The sequence below is a fragment of the Chelmon rostratus genome, chromosome 5 (genome assembly GCF_017976325.1).
Source record: "Chelmon rostratus isolate fCheRos1 chromosome 5, fCheRos1.pri, whole genome shotgun sequence".
Lineage (NCBI taxonomy): Eukaryota > Metazoa > Chordata > Actinopteri > Chaetodontiformes > Chaetodontidae > Chelmon > Chelmon rostratus.
Window position 1 is genome coordinate 8,766,824 of NC_055662.1, and position 16,368 is coordinate 8,783,191.

Genomic DNA, 16,368 nt, shown 5'->3' on the forward strand with positions numbered 1-16,368 from the left:
ACTTCCAAGGGCCCCTGAGGTGACTCCTGAGGGTCCCCAGGAAACAGAGGAGGAGTAGTAGGAGGAGGAGGTAGTGTGCCTCACTAGAAGTGACCCAACTAAGAGTAAAGTATGAAGTATTAAGGTGGGATTACATTTACAGCTGGGGCTCTCTGTTTTGGTCCACACCATCCAAGAACTTTGTGGACTTGTTTGTGGTCTGTTTTAGGTTCTCACTGTCTGATCGCGAACAACCAGAACCTGTAAAGCAAAAACATGAATGAATGTCTATTTTCACCTACTATACAGTATGTAGGGATACATGTGTGCCCTAAATATGTTTACTCGTGACTCATACAGATGTTTTTCTTTATTATTTATGCAGTATTTTTGGGATTATTTCCAGGGAGTTGTGGCACTGACCTTTGCACTCTCTTATTTTCAAATATGATGTATTTTCTGGAAGTGTACTCACTAGAGGAAAAACCTTACGTTAAACAGTGTTTCGGATATCTTCTGATTACAACATTTCCTGGAGTTTGTTTTGCCCTCAACTCAACACACAACCTGTCCTGTAGTTGCACTGCATTTTGGTCCATTTTCTGTTTCCCCTGTATGATCACTGAAAGCCAGTGCAAAATATTCTTTGGGCGACTGGTGCTCGGTAGCTCCCCTGGTAGAGTGTGTGCCCCATAAACCCAAGACTGTGTCCTTATCACAGAGGCCTGGGTTTGATTCCGACCTGCGGCCCTTTGCTGCATGTTGTCCCCTCTCTCGCCACATGGCACTTTCCTCTGTCAACTACAGACAAAAGCCAAAACGTAATCTTAGAAAAAAATATGCTGCGCTGAAAACATTGCAACTGTTGTCAGAAAGTTACTAAAATAAGAAAACTGTGGCTGACGAGTCTCAACTTTAGGCCTGTTTTAGCAGTAAACCCAGTGTGACACTAACATGTAAATCCGTCTCACAGATGTACAAAGACCTCTGAACAAACTCTTGATCCATGTAAAACAGTTGCACCAAACGTGTTGAAGGATTTGCAGCGAACATGCTGGTGGTTCAGTTGGAGGTCAGTTATTTGGTTTCCTCTCTCTCAGGGCCAGCTTTCTGGTGTGGTTGGAACGAGGGAACATGGCTGGCATTTCCTCATTAGGATATTCGTTAGCCTCATTTTGGCGCTGTCACAGCCAATCTCCGTTACATCTCTCCACCTCCATCGTTTCAGAGAGGGAGAAAGACGAGGAGTACGCAAATCCGTCTGAATATCTCAATAAATACTTTCTCCTTTATTCAAGGGCTCAGCTCTCATTAGTAGAACGAGATTGTAGGAGGAGGCTCAGGTGGTTCGGATAGATGGAGACAGTGTGAAGCCATTTTTTTTTATAACAGAAAATAGCATCAAAACCAGTGTTTACTGACGTTGCTGATATAAATGAAGTATTCACAGGATCTGTAAACATTAAAACCTTGATTTTTGGTGTTGGTCATTGTGATAAGCGAGCTGTTGCTCAATGTTAAAGTGATGATAAGTTGGTGGCAGGTCCATAATTTCCTTTTGGACCACGAAATAGTGTTAGAAAAATGTTAGAAAATTGTGTCTGTTTGTTGTATTTTGAACTTAAGAACAGCACTTAATAAATTAAATTTCAAATGTACGGGTCTGCTGTTGCATCTACTGCAAGGCTCAAAATGCTGTGTTTAAAAACCGGTATAACAGTTCAATTTGACAAATCCAACATATTTAAGGGGACATTATTAATTTTCGGTCTGTGTCTAGGTCAGCCTGTCAGCCAAGTCAAGTATGTGTGTTTGTGTGTGTGTCACTAAACTAATGTTATGCTCAGACTTATTTATTTATTTTGTGTGCCGGCGTTAATTCGGTCTAACGAAAGCGCTCATTAGTTCTAATAAATCCTGTGACTTTGCCTTGTTCCGCTGGAGCCTGACCTTTCCCCATGCACTGCCTGGAAAATCTCCTGCTAGGATTTTCACTGTTTGATGCCTCCGTTAATTGGGCATGATTTGAGCTTTTTCTTCTGCTTTTGTCGCCGGTCGAATTCAGCATGGAGCTAATGGCAAATGTCACTGTGAATTGGCGGCTACATTAGCTGGGAGAGCGCGTACATTTTTTTTTTCCCCCTCCCAGACGATGTATGTACACATCACTAAAACGGACCTCCGGAAGGCCATCCTCCTCATTAATGGGAGACTTCCTTGAAAGCAAGCAACGCAACAGTTGTGCGCATCATGTGGAATCACTAGAAACAACAGGATTATTTCAACCTCACTAGCTCTTGTCATTAGCCTGTGCCCTCCACATCTTAAACGCCACTAATGAACAACAGCGATTTGCGGTGCAAAAAATTGGCTGGGCAAAGATTAGACAGCGACAGGACGATCAGATCTAATTAAGCTTGTGCACCTCAAACAGCATGGCATTTGGCTGAAAGGTCAAGAGAAATCCCCAGCCTTAATCTGCCGAACCTGTGCCTCCTCGCCCTCTTGGATATCGGATAATAGCAGCCAGCGAGAAATGAAACTGAAACTTAACCCCTGAAAGAGAGATGCTAAACGTTGCTTTCTTTGAGATATGGTAGCAGCTATTGTTTGGCTCCGTGACAACTGCACTGTGAGTTTGTCGATTTATTTTAGGGACAGTGACGTGTGGAAAGCTGTGCATGTTTTTACTTGTCAGTGCTTTATTACAGTCTAATCAAGTGTGTTGTATGCTAGCATTCCCAGAATAAATATATGATACGATTGCTAAAATTAAAATAAAAAAAACACATGAGACGCTTCAACTCCCAGTAGAAGCACTAATTATTTCTATGTATTAGCAGAAACTGTTGTTCTCATTTTAGTCCCAGACACACTGCAGACTTCTAACTTTATTTGTCAGCGCAGCCAAATAATGTGCTTTTGTCCTTATCCGTATACTCCCTCAAATTGTGTTTTGTTAACAAACGTGAAAAATAGCAGGCATCAGATTGCAGCCATTCCGTCACACACACCCTTGAGACTGTGTCCTCTCAGCTGATATTGCCTTCCATCCCAGCGGATCTATTTGGAGATTGAGGATAGGGACGGGCCATTTTCAAAATGCTATATTCACCCATCATGTGCTAAAAACATAGTCTGTCATAAAACTGATTATATTTTTTGCTGTTAATGTGCATTGTGGGGGAAAAAAGGATGGCAGCCAGTGAGATGGAGGGGATGAGGGGTGGATGATAGGGAGAACCTTGATTAAAGTAAGATGCATGCGCCTCTATGAATCAGAAAATATAAATCAAGAGTCAATGTAGCAGTGTGGATCTCGGCAGGCGGTGAGTAAACAGCCCATTAGATTTTTACTGAGCATCATCACGCTCCAAAGTCTCTCTCTTCTCTCTCTTTATGTAAAAGCTTTCTTTTCTGCATCTCCTGATTCCTTAATGCTTCACCAAACTGACTTTCTGCTTGACTTCTATAAATATGTAGCAGTAAATATGTTGCGTTATACATCCTCGAGTTTCCTCGGGGAGAGAGAAAATGTGTTTGTCGGCATGGTAAATAACTGCAGTCTGACAGACTGTGCCGTGACTGAGTTCCCCTCTGTGTTGGGTGTCTCTTTGGCGCCTTGTCTCCTTTAACATGATTCACCAGAGGAATAATGGGGCACTTAGGCATGCTCCGGTTTCTGCTCTTGCCCACATCATCATCACGCATGGACTTTGTCGTACCCCGTGCACATCGGGCACTAGGGCAGCAAACGTTTCCGTTTCAGCCACGGCAGCAGCTGGACGATAGCAGATGCACTTCTCCGAAAAGAGAAGCGAGCGTAAGACGTGTGGCAGAAATCTGGGGGAATGGGGCGAGAATGCGTCGTCGGGGCCCAGTTCGTCTCTGCTGCTTGTCTTGTCTTGTCGAGCGTGTGTGTCGTCCTCCCTGTTTCTTACAGGCAGCAGCTGAGCCAGTCGCAGTGGGGTCTGTGCACTCCCCACTCCACTCAGCCTGGCGTCCGCCAGCTCGGGGGCTGACATTTCCAGAGGTGCTAAGTCACTCAGCATCTTGTTACTCCCTCTGACAAGTCAGGCCGCATCATAGCGAGCGCCAGCAGACTTGAGCTGAGGCCAGGAGGAGAGGCCTCTTTCACACAAGTCACTGATCTTCCCTGCTGGAGGTGCCGAGATCTCAAGGTGTTTACAGAAGATCGGGTGAGGTGTCAATCACGCTTTGGCCCTGCATGCTACCCCTGGTGCCAGTCAGGTGTGAGGAGTGGTGCGAGGTCGAGGCGGGGGATTGGTTGATGGAGGGGAAGGGCATCGCAGTGACAGCTCCGCGGTGTCAGCGGTCAGATTGCCCAAAACCAAACTTCATGGCTGATTTTCTTGGGTGCTGTGGTCGAGAGTGACACAAGTTCCCCACCCGGAGGTAAAAATAGAAGCTTGATTCACTTGTCATTTTGCACCGAGTGCAGTCGCAACACACCATGAAGGAGTCCGGGATCATCTGCTCATTCGGCCTGTCAGCCGGAGAGTTATTGGAGGGTTTAGAGAAAAGGTCACTCCACTGCTGAACTGACTGTTCACTCTTTTAGTGAGGGAGAGATGTACAAAGGAGTCCAGTCATGCCGCCATGCTGCTGCACTACAGCTGCAGTGTCAAGTTATTTCCCAACAAAAAATATTTTGAAGAATCAGTTTAAACTACTTTTATTAGCCATCAGACATTATGCAGAGTAGATGTTTGATGATTTTGTTGCAATTATTGAATATTAAACAGTGAATCTTTTATATTATTTATGCAGGAGAGATGCATTAGAAATTGACAGAAACTGCCTCAGTGGGATCTCATGTAGGTAGACATGATATGTGTTAAACCTGCTACAAAAACCAGATCAGATCCCCCAATTTATACCTTTTACAGCCTATTTCACAAACTTAATTCATCTCAGCCTTCCGCTGCGTTAGAGAGATAATCCAAGTGATATGATCCACTTTCCCGCTCCGAGACAAATGTTTGAACAAAGTAACACAACAGATGTAATTTGATGGCTCCATTTTTAATTCCTTTGAAGTCACTCAGACGACGAGAGGAGGCAGAGAACCACTGTTCTATTATGTATGTGTTGCCATTACCCAGTGAATAGCTCAGCCTGACAAGGTGGCGTGTCCCATCATGAATTAATCACCCTGCGCTATTCATCAGAGGTGACTTTGAAATTTTGAACATCGCCAGTTTTAAAACAGCCGCACTGATTTTTTGAGGACATAATTATTTCATCTTGAAGTTATGCTGTGCATTGTTAGCCATGCCTTGACATCCAATTGCCACTATGTACCTCTGAAGGATTCAATACTCTGCACACAGCGATTAGCAAGAGAAAAATGATGATGAAAATGCTCATTTAAAGTCTCCTCTGGATTGAGAGATTGCACTCAGAGTGTTTGACTTTCCTAACCAAAAGCTACCAAAAGCCATCGCTACACAGGACAAGCAAGGCCTGCCTGATAAGCCTCACTCTCAAATTAATATATTGGAAAAGAGGAATATTTGGTTCTAATTGTAACATGTTCCGCAAGGCTGATGTTAATGCATGTGGTGTATAGTACTAATTGAGAGCCAGAATCCCCATCTGCAGAAGGAGATGTTAAAAAATAAAACGACAGCTGGTGATTAAAGTGCACAGAATAACAGGACATTTTAGGTGGCAAGTGAAGACAGGAGACAGGACAAATACCAGTTTCAAAGATGAGGTTAGATCATTGACCTCAGAGTTACTGGGCTCTTCCACGACTCCCCGAGAGTGCAAAGCTTTAGCATAAAGTACACTTTCTGGAGGGATAGCTGGTCACAAGCGTTTTCTGAGATAAAAAGTCTGACCTTGCTTTTGGCCATTTAAATCTTGTGGGGTTTTTTCACCCTCATCTTTGATAACCTACACTTTTCACCTGTGAGAAAAAGCTGGTCCAGGCCATCACTCGACGTGCTAATGTTAGCATGCTAAAGTATTTGCATTGTGCTTCATGTCCCTCAACATACAGCAGTGTACATTAATGTGTCAGTGTGGGTGCATGTGAATGTGTTCCACACATGGACAGTTGGTGGTTGGTGGGTACAGTCCATGTGGTCAGAAATTTTGGGTTTGACGTGGTTGTTGTTACCGATATCTGTGCAGCTGTTGCCTGCATGAGCAGCTAATATCAAGGGCCCTTGTATCTACAAAGAAGTGGAAATTAGAAATTGCCCATGAGGTATGCTAAAGTGTTAGCAGTGACCCTGCTATTGCTAAACATAGCAAATTCTAGTTTTAGCTCACAGTCTGCTAATTTCTCAGCATGTTGTCTACTTTGCATTTAGACTCCTGAGTGCAGCCTGTAGAATATGTAGCAGTATATGGCAGGTGTTAGCATGATACTGCTGTCACTCAACATTTGCATGCACGCTTTTGTCAACATACTTTTAAACTGCTTCTTAGCTTTGTCGTGTTAGTTTGTTGACTACTATCAGTCAATCAGGCAAATACTAAAATGTTTGCATGCAGCCAAGCTCTCGATAAAGCAGCAAGCTTCAACATCATGTATTCCAAAGTGTGAGCATGTAGGCAACTATCAGTGAACGAGACCTGTGCTTGTTTGCATGGGTTACCTGTGTGAACAGTTTAGTGGAGAAACACGGATGATTTTGTTGCCTTTGTTCTTATTTAAGACGTAAATTGGCTTAAGGGACACTTTGCTAACAGTCCTGTGACCTTTTGTGTCCTCACTTGGCTGACTGGTATTAGGGTCTCCTTTCCCGTCTTTGTCTCTTGATGTTTGTACTTTCTCTGTATCTCTCTCTCTGTCCTTTTCTTACCTTCTCTCTCTCTCTCTCTCTCTCTCTCTCTCTCTCTCTCTCTCTCCCTCTCTCAGCCTCTGAGAGAGGTTCAGTTTGGGGAGAGGATGTGGGGAACAGCTGGGCCCCATCACTTCTCATTGTGGGCCTGGGAGAGACGTAGCTGACAGAGTGATGCACAGAGCCTGTCCTTGCTAATGACTGCGCCATTCTCCATCATTATCACCATCATTAGGAAATTAGGGGGACAGAAGGTATTTACTGTAAACCTGCCACCTCCCAAGGAGAGATAAATAGAAACTGATAAATGCGATCGTGTGACGCTGCCTGTCTATTAACCTTCCCATTTTCCAGCTACAGCATATGCACATTTAACAATCATTAATATTCTCTAATTGGGCCAGATTTTAGTTAGGAAAATACTCTTGAAGAAGAAAGGCTGTGTTTGTAGCACTTGTAAATGCATTTCTCTGTTACTGGTGGTGAGGTGCAGCACCCTGAACTTACAGTAAGCCTTTGAAAGATGCTGCTGTCAAGCTGTGAACTGTGATTTACTGTGGAAATTCAGATTTATGTAAAAGACAAAACAATAACATTGCAGTGTTTTTCCATGGTCACCTGCCCTCAAACAAATATGATACTTTGTCTCCCTTACCCTTGTCTTCTTATGCTTCTTTTATTCATGCTTATTACACAGTGAAGGTCACACTTTATACTTAAATGTCAAACATCCCACATTTTACTCTGTAGTGGGGAGACACAATGAACTTGGAGTCGTCCAACACACCAAAAAAAAAAAAAAAAAGAAAGAAAAAGAATCACAATTTTGCAACAATGTGCAACAAAAAATCACAAAAAATATCTGAAATACAACTGCCAACTATCAATTCTTGCACTGAGAGCTCTGTCGATTTAGGCCTGATATGCAGTTTGCAAGTAGACACCATGATTCTGTGGTACATTTCACCAATTTAGCTCCAGCATGTGACAGACTATATGCTAATTTACATATTGCTAACTGCTTGGCAGCACTGCAAAGGCTGATAGTTCAGTGTTTGACTGCGTTACAGCTGGATAACAGGAGGTCAGGACTGCTGTCAAGGGCACGCACACATAGACACACCCACAGAAAAACACCCATGCATCCAGTTCTTGTCAGTCTGAGGGAAGATTAGCGCGCTCAGCAGATACTTGCAATACGTATGTTCTATGTGGACGCTTCCTGTATGAAGCGAACACAAACATTCAAACAGACAAAGACACAGAATTAGCTGGAGGCAAGGAGACTGTCGATTGTTGGATGAAGTAGGCTTTCACAACTGTTTAGCTTTCACATTTCCAGAGTGACGTGTAACCTTGTTCCTCTGTGGACAGCACAATATTTAACAGTTGTTTTGGCTATTTCCCCTGCGTCTCACTTCTACTGCATGTGGCCTAATTTTAATCAGTTTTTTTGCTTTCACTTTCATCCTCTGTCTCACGTGCAGAGTTTGTGCAGTATTAGACTTTCTTCCTCTTTCTGCCTCAGTTATTATGAAAGTTATCTAAGTTTTAGGGGTTCAAACAAATATACCTGTTATACTGTCTGACTTTGGGAGCCACTGATTTAGTGGATTCTGTGGATTCTATGTTTGTCTTGAAAAATGTATATATAAGAGTCTATGACTTTTACCTTCCTTACCATTGCCTGGATATGGATCAAGGAGTTTTATATTTCCAGTGTGATCTGCAAAGGTTCACAGCCATCACCACAATGAATGCAGACGTTACCACAGAGTGGACTTTATTAGGCATTAAATGGGCACAGCTTCACTCTCTGTGACTCATAAGTCATCCAAACGAGAATGTTTTCAGCTTGGGTGTACTGAATTTATGTGAAGTAGGATTGCATTGTGTTTACGGTTTGCATCAACACCAGAGAAGTGATTTTGAGGCCCCCATTTGACAGACATCTATCGCATGTTCATTAAGTGACTGTACGATGAGCGGGCAGCATGAGAGTAGGGACAAAAAACATCCCCAAATCACTGACTATGCAGTAGTGGACGCCGTCAATGCAGCTGATGAAATTAGATAACACAAGTGTAATTTTATAATGAAAAACAAAAACGCTGATGTGCATTTGATGCAGCAATTAGGGGGGTTCCTAATGATGATAATTTGAGTTTTAATTCTGAACCCACTAGTGACTGGCAGAGTCTATCAATTACTGCATTAAAACAGGCCCCAGCTGCAGCAGCCACGGCAGCCGCCTCCCAAATTGTCGTCTAAACTGCTGTCGTCTCCTCTCCCATCGCTCGCCGGCGTAATTGCGGTTTAACCAGTTCATCATAATCACACAGCAGTTTCCCCTCCCGGTAGAGCAGGGATGAGATTTTCACTTCAGAATGTGTGCCGTGTGACGTGTGTTTGTGTGTGCAGACTGCTTTCCAGACATATGTGGATGTGTTTGTGTTTTGCAGGTTACCCTGTGTTTAATTTAATTGGTTATAGTGAAACTCTGCAGTTAAGTCACGGTTTCATTCATTATTTCATTTATATGGTTGATGAAAATGAGGTCCGAGGTTCCACAAATAACAGTTTATTAAGAAGAGTTCTGTTATTTCTTCATTTTGAAACTGTCATCAAGGCAGGACGTTAAAGTAGTAAACTCTGATTGGCTGGCAGCTACTCCTGCAATAGAGGTTGGATGGGGGACAATGTAGTATGACCACATGAATGCATCAGCATACTGGACTTATTGTGTGTCCCCACATCAGTGTTCCACCAGTTCTTACAACATTTCTGCCCTGGTGACATTTCCTGACCACTTCATCCCACCCTCACTGCCACGTCCCACCCTCGTACCTTAAAATCAGATAAAGATTGTCGGACGTTACAGAGAAAGGTCCAAGTGGCATCATTAACAGATAATGTAAATGGAAGACGGCCCTGAATTCATTTCCTCCTATTGCCTAATGTAGATACATACAGAACAGTGGCCAAATTAGAGAAGGGCAGAGAAAAAAAGAGACAATTTTAAAGTTTTCATGATATTCTCAATGTTCCTCAGCATAGAAACGCAGGCATCTTCATTACTTGTTTATGGTTGTCAGTTTTAGCTATTCCAACTGTTTTTTATTAGAAACCATGCTTTGAATCTGAAACTGAACTAATTCAAACTGCTAAATGTTTCATCAGGTTTCTTCAAAGTGTCAGCTCACCCTCAGCCATTCACACAACAGGATTTAATGTTCAGGGTCTGGATGTTTCAAACAGTCATGGACCTTGGGAGTTGTAGTGAACCTCTTTTCCTCATGTTTTTATGTACACAGGCTTGTACCTTTGCTTTTTTATCAAAGACCCACATATTGTCCATCTTTTATACTGATTATTTAGCCTGCAGAATTGAATGTCCATTCAATCCTTGAAAGAGTTCCACATGTCAGGTTTTTATATATTTTAATACCTAGCCAGTATACACAGAATCATTGATATATACGGTACATAGAGAAATGATTAAATTGAAAATAGGCTTTCTGTAGTTTGGAATACCTCGCTCTCCTTCCTTGTCTCATATTTCTCTATGGAAGAGCAAAAGCAAATTTCAAGTTACAACAACTCAAGCGTGTTTTTCTGCATCTCAGCCACATGCCACTTAGCATGATCAGCATTTCCACCGCCAGCTGCGGGCTGGGAAACAAACAGGGCGAGTGTGTCACACCGGATACGAACCGAGCGAGCATGAGCATGCACTCCTCACTTATTGGCCGCTTGTAGCGTCGGTGATCTGTAAGATGAAGCTCATTCTGCTGTTTCAGGCATCGTAAATCGCTGTGGATAGAAGCATCAGCTGAATGCCTACAGTGCCAAAATGCTTCTGCTCAGCTGAGAGGGACAATAACCATGAAGTCTGGCCACTGTGCACACTACAGTAGCAATTTATTGATGATAAACAAGGGAATGAGAATGCTATACAGGAAGGGTGGATCCCATTTTACATCCTGTGACATGTATTCCTCATGTGGGACCAAAGAAACTCAGTTTGAATATTCAGAAGATCCCAAGAGATTGTTTGATAGTGCGAATCATTTTAAGACTTTTTGTAACTGAATGGTACGTCTGCTTAGAAGACAGCCAGTCTCCAGTGGCCTCCATTCTGCATTATTCTTCGTGAAATGTGGAAGATAATGTGCCAGATCATTTTATGGGTATATTCCTCCGCCAAAAGACAACTATGCACCTCTCAGCCGCAGAGTTGTCATGTTTACATACATGTCGTAGCTTGTTGGCTGGCAAAGCTGGCCACCAACACATTCAAGAGCCACCCCAGTTTAGCAGAGAGCTGTGAAAGTATTCAAAGCAGAGTGTGTGTGCTGTGTGTGTGTGGTCACTGGCTCCAGGTGGTGTTGGTCAGCAGTATAGCTCCAACGCATAAGCTCAGTGTTGGTGTACATTGTTTCATTTTCTTACCCAGATTCCCATTACCAGGGATTGTCATCTCAACAGCAGAGAACCCGGTTTTTAATTGGAGCATGATTCTATTAGTGGCTGGAATATGCAACGTATTTCTATTTGACCTGTTTTTTCTCAGTATATTTCATCATATTTTTGTAAGAGGCTACATTCAGTATAATTGGCTTGTTGTTTCCCCCATTTCCAGGCTTTGTGCGAAGCTAACTGAACATGGCCAATGAACATGCAATCACAAAGACGGATCTGATATAGATCTCTTCATTGAACTTTCACAAAGGAAGAAAATAAATCTTTTTGCCAGAATGTCAGAATATTCATTTAGATACACACATGCAGTATTAACTCACTCACTGTTCTAACCCTTCACTCAGTGTGTCATTAGTCCTACATACAGTAATCACATTTGAAGTCAACCACACATCCAAACCTCTCTCTGTCTCTCCCTCTCACTCCAACAGACCCATGAAGCTCAATCAGCGATGTTGTGCTCGCGTCCAAATATTTCCAGAAGAGCAGACGAAGAAAGAAGTCGGGAGGCTGGATCAGCTGGCCTGTGATCTCCTGTGCGAGCCAAGCTGTCTGATTGGCTGGAGGGCTGGAGAGCCATCTTGCCTCCCTGGCAGGCAAGTGGCTCAAGCAGTTTGGTTGAGGAGGTGTATGTGTGTGTGTGTGCGTGTGTGTGTGTGTGTGTGTGTGTGTGTGTGTGTGTGTGTGTGTGTGTGTGTGTGTGTGTGTGGGGTGGGGGTGAGAGGGGGTTAAGAACTTGGAAAAGCAGAGGGTGAAAATGTGTGGGTGCTGGAGTGTTCGGAGGGGAGGGTTTTATGACTGAGAACTGTGAAGATGAGGAAGAGATGGCTTTTCAGTCTGTGTGTGTGTTTGCATGTGTGTATTGTAACATATGTGTGTTTGACTGTATATATGTGTGTGTGTGTGTGTGTGTGTGTGTGTGTGTGTGTGTGTGTGCGAGCAGAAGGGAATCTGAGGTCCTTAAAAAAATCTGAAAATGTATTAAATGGGACGATTTAAGGCCTGAAAAATACAAACCCCTCCCATAAAAAAAACCACCAAAAATTTTGCCTTTAGATGAATACAGAATAGGTTCTTTGTAAAAATAGTTGATTTAATTTCCTCCTTTTTCTTAATTTGCATATTTTTATCTTTGCAACTTTCATTTGCATGTGTAAAAAAATGGCCGCAGATGTTTTGTTTGTGTGTTAGGTTTGTCTTTGACCTGAAGCTAAAACTCCAGACAAAACATCTGAAAGTCTCACAGCCTGCTCTCTCTGAACTCTCAGATACCTCAATGTGCAAAAGACTGCACGCAAGTCTGTTTATTTTGATTTACTTCTGACAAAGCAACACATTATACACAGCACAACAGTAAAATGACATCTGAAAGACGGCGCATGCAAGAGATACACACACTCATACTCTGCATGTGTGCTTGTGAATGTGTGTGTGTGTGTGTGTGTGTGTCTGTGTGACTGACTGTGTGTATGTGTTCGGTATGAATGAGACTGATCAAACTGAAGAAACTTAATTGCCGCTGCTCAGTTATGATTCTGCAGGTAGGTGATAAAACCAGATAATCTAATTCTTCCATCCTTCATTATCATAAAACTGAATGTTTAAAATGTCTCTTGTTTCATCTGAATAGAGTATAAAATCTAGATTTTTTTGTTTTATATGTCTACGTGTGCATGTGTGCCTGTGTGTTTGGTGTGCATGTGTGTGTGTGTCTATGTGCTTATGCACAAAGGCACTGTGTATGCATCATCCTGCACTGTAAAAAATGGTTCTGCTGTCATTTTTTAATAACATTTTATACGGCTTTATAGCTGCACTTTAATTACTGAGTCAGTACTTTTCTTGGTTATTTACTTTACACGGTCAAAAGTGTGTGGACAGAGATCTGCTCCCATTCACCCCCTGATGTAGGGTGATGATTGTCATGCTGAAACAGGGAAGGGGAATATCTATTTCCTAACCACACATGCACAAGTGTTTGTTTGTGTACAGTGAAATGTTTGCGGCTCGTGGTGTATTTTGTGGACCACATTTCCAAACCTCAGATGGTGAAGCAGAGCCTGTGGATGGGCGGGTCAGAGCGTAGCAGCGGGCCAGCGTTGGCTCTGCTCTGGGCTGTAGCAGGGACACAGTACAGGCTGAAATGTTAAACCAAGGTCCTTTGTGTTATTGCTGACATTATGTTTCATTCCCTAATACCCCCCCGGCGTACACTTTTGATGATCGTACAGCACACGTAGACACAGACACCGAGTGGGCATAGTAGAGTAGGACAGATAATGACCAGTACTTGTACCGTAATAGCCACTAACGTCAGAACAGTGGGGGCTTTTGACCCTCCCACTTCAGCTGCCTGGTCCTCATCTTAAAAGACATCATCTTTCCCTCCCCCAGTCATTTCACAGGGCATGGGGAATATAGTCTTACCTTTGAAGACTTGTAAAAAATACAGGCTTTGCAGTGTCAGTGTTAGCCTAACAGTGCAGTTCGAGCTAACAACGTGATAGATTGTCAGCCGTGAATGAAGAAGAAGAAGTTTAACTGAATGAACATAACGTCGTGTCAGATGAATACATTCCACCAACACAGAAAGTTTATGTAAGGATCCAAACACGCCAACTGATTAATTGTTTCGTGTCACCTTACATTTCGTTATGAGTGTTGAACACGCTACAAAGACGACAGGCTGATGGCCATGGATGTCCAATCGGTAAGTCCTGCATCTATGTGAGAGGAAGTATCTGGTCAGTATCTTGTGTTTATAATCCAAAAAACATCAAGCAAAGACAAGCGAAACAAGGAAACCCACCATTTTCATGCTACCGTGACTCTGCTTACACAGTCAAATTATATGCTTGCAATAGTAATTAAGAGTGTGCCTGACAAAACGTTGGGACTGGCACTGGTAAGTTTTGCTCTGTTTTTTGCTTGTGGAAGAAAAGAAAAAGCAGACGTGAGAAATAAGAAGAAAACTATACTAAATGTGTGGTATCGCTGATTTGCTTTCGACTAAACAGTGAGTCAGATGGCTCTCTTATGACAAATTTGTGCGAGCTGTTTGACCATCATTAAGTTGCATTAATTAATTTGAATAGTAACCCAAGTTGTTTTAGGTTATTGGTAGGAACCTTAAAGCAGGAGTGGGGAACACAGTTCTTTTCAAAACTGACTCCAGTGGTAGTGCCAGCCATCACATTAGAGGCAATAATTTTGTATGGCCCTCGAAGGATGTTCGAAAAACTGAAATGGCCTTTGATTTAAAGTAAAGCTGCAATAACTGGTTGTTTTGTTGAAACAGGCTCTTTGAAAACAGCTGTCTGCTGTGGCTGCAAACAACACTGTCAGAGCAGTGAGAGTGAGCCAAAACAATGAGCTGAAACTTGCTGTAAAGCTGCGATGTAAATTTATCACTTCAAGAAACCCCTTTCATGTAGTCAAATTGTTTTCAGATTATTATGTGGTACATTGTTATTATAAAAATAATTATTAAATTAAAGGTGCAATATGCAAGAGTTTTATTTAAATCAGGGGTGGCTGTATACCACCCGCAAGATCGATTACTTTGTCCCTGAACACAACAGGCAGCGGTCCTGTGGTTGTGACAGTCATGAAAACAGCAGTAGAATTTACACTTTGCAGGTGGTAAAACGATTTTGTTGAAGTAAAGGGGAAGCCAGTGTGCCTAAGTTATCTTGTGGGGACGCTCTTGCAGGAGTGAAAAGGCCGAACTCGAGCATCATTACAGCTCAAAACACATTAAACTGGATGAGTTGCAAGGACAAATGCACTTGGACAAAGTCAACACTTTTTGACAGAGTTTGGATGCCGAACAAGCAGCTTTCAGGAGACCACATTCTGACGGTGTTCTGCAGGCAAGTTTTGTGATGAGCAAGCGAATAGCTAAGAAGCTTAAACCTCATACAGAAGGAGAGTTTGAGAAGGAGAGCCCTGCTGCTGCTGTGGAGCTGCCAGCACCACACAAAGTAAAACTGCTCCAGAGTGTCAGTTTGTCTCAAAGAATGGAGATGAACGCGGAACCTGATGTGGAAACTGCGTGATCTGTCCCCGCCTGCCACGTGTTCATCATCCCCGGAGTCCTGTTCAGGGCCGCTGTAAACCTCCTCAGTACTGTAATGTTATTCCCTGTCGTCAAACTGGCCCCTGTCAGTCTCTGAAGCTCTGTTTGGTCCCAGACCAGCTGTGTTCACTGAGAGGCTGCTGAGCTTGGTTCTGTTGCACGTTGTCCCAGCTCAGGTCCTGGTGCCCATTCAGGTGCTACTCTTCGTGCAAAGCTCCTGTACTAGCGGTGGAAACCAACACTCCTCTGGTAATCCGGCTAGCTGAGCAGCTAACTAAGCTGACTAGCGAACTGCAGCTACAGTCATGGATGTATAGAGAATACATTTAGCAGCAGTTAGCAGTTACTCTGGTGATCTGCTGCCCCCTATTTGTTTGGAGTATGAATTCAGCACATGACCAGTTTTTACATATTGCACCTTTTACCTGAAGTAGAACAAAAATTTACTGTACTTGTCCAAACATGTCAGCTAACTGTTTCATGAAATTAACAAGAGTTTCAGACTTCATGTGCAATTCATTAAATATAAAATGTGAGTCTGTTTCAAAGAAGACACACAACCAATAAAAAAAGCTGCTTTTGCTACGTGTAATAACAGGTGGAAGGCCAGGAAAAGTGGACACATTAACATGAACGCCTACACATTATGCTGAATCAAACACAACTCAACTTGAGACTTAACCTTTCACAATCTCCAGTGGTGGTGGTGTCAGTCCCTAAGTTTCTGTGTGTGTCTGTGTGTGTGTGTGTGTGTGTGTGTGTGTGTGTGTGTGTGTGTGTGTGTGATATGACATCATCCAGTGTGGGGCTTTGTTGCTGTGACACTCATGGCCTTCTGGAGCCCAGACACCCCCTGTGGAGACCAGAGAGATGTGTCACCTTGATCACTGTGTCCCCTGGAGACTGTCACACCACACACACACAAACACACACTTGTACTTCTATCCTTGTGAGGACACTCATTGACATAATGCATTCTCTAGCCCCTTACCCTAACCTTAACCATCACAA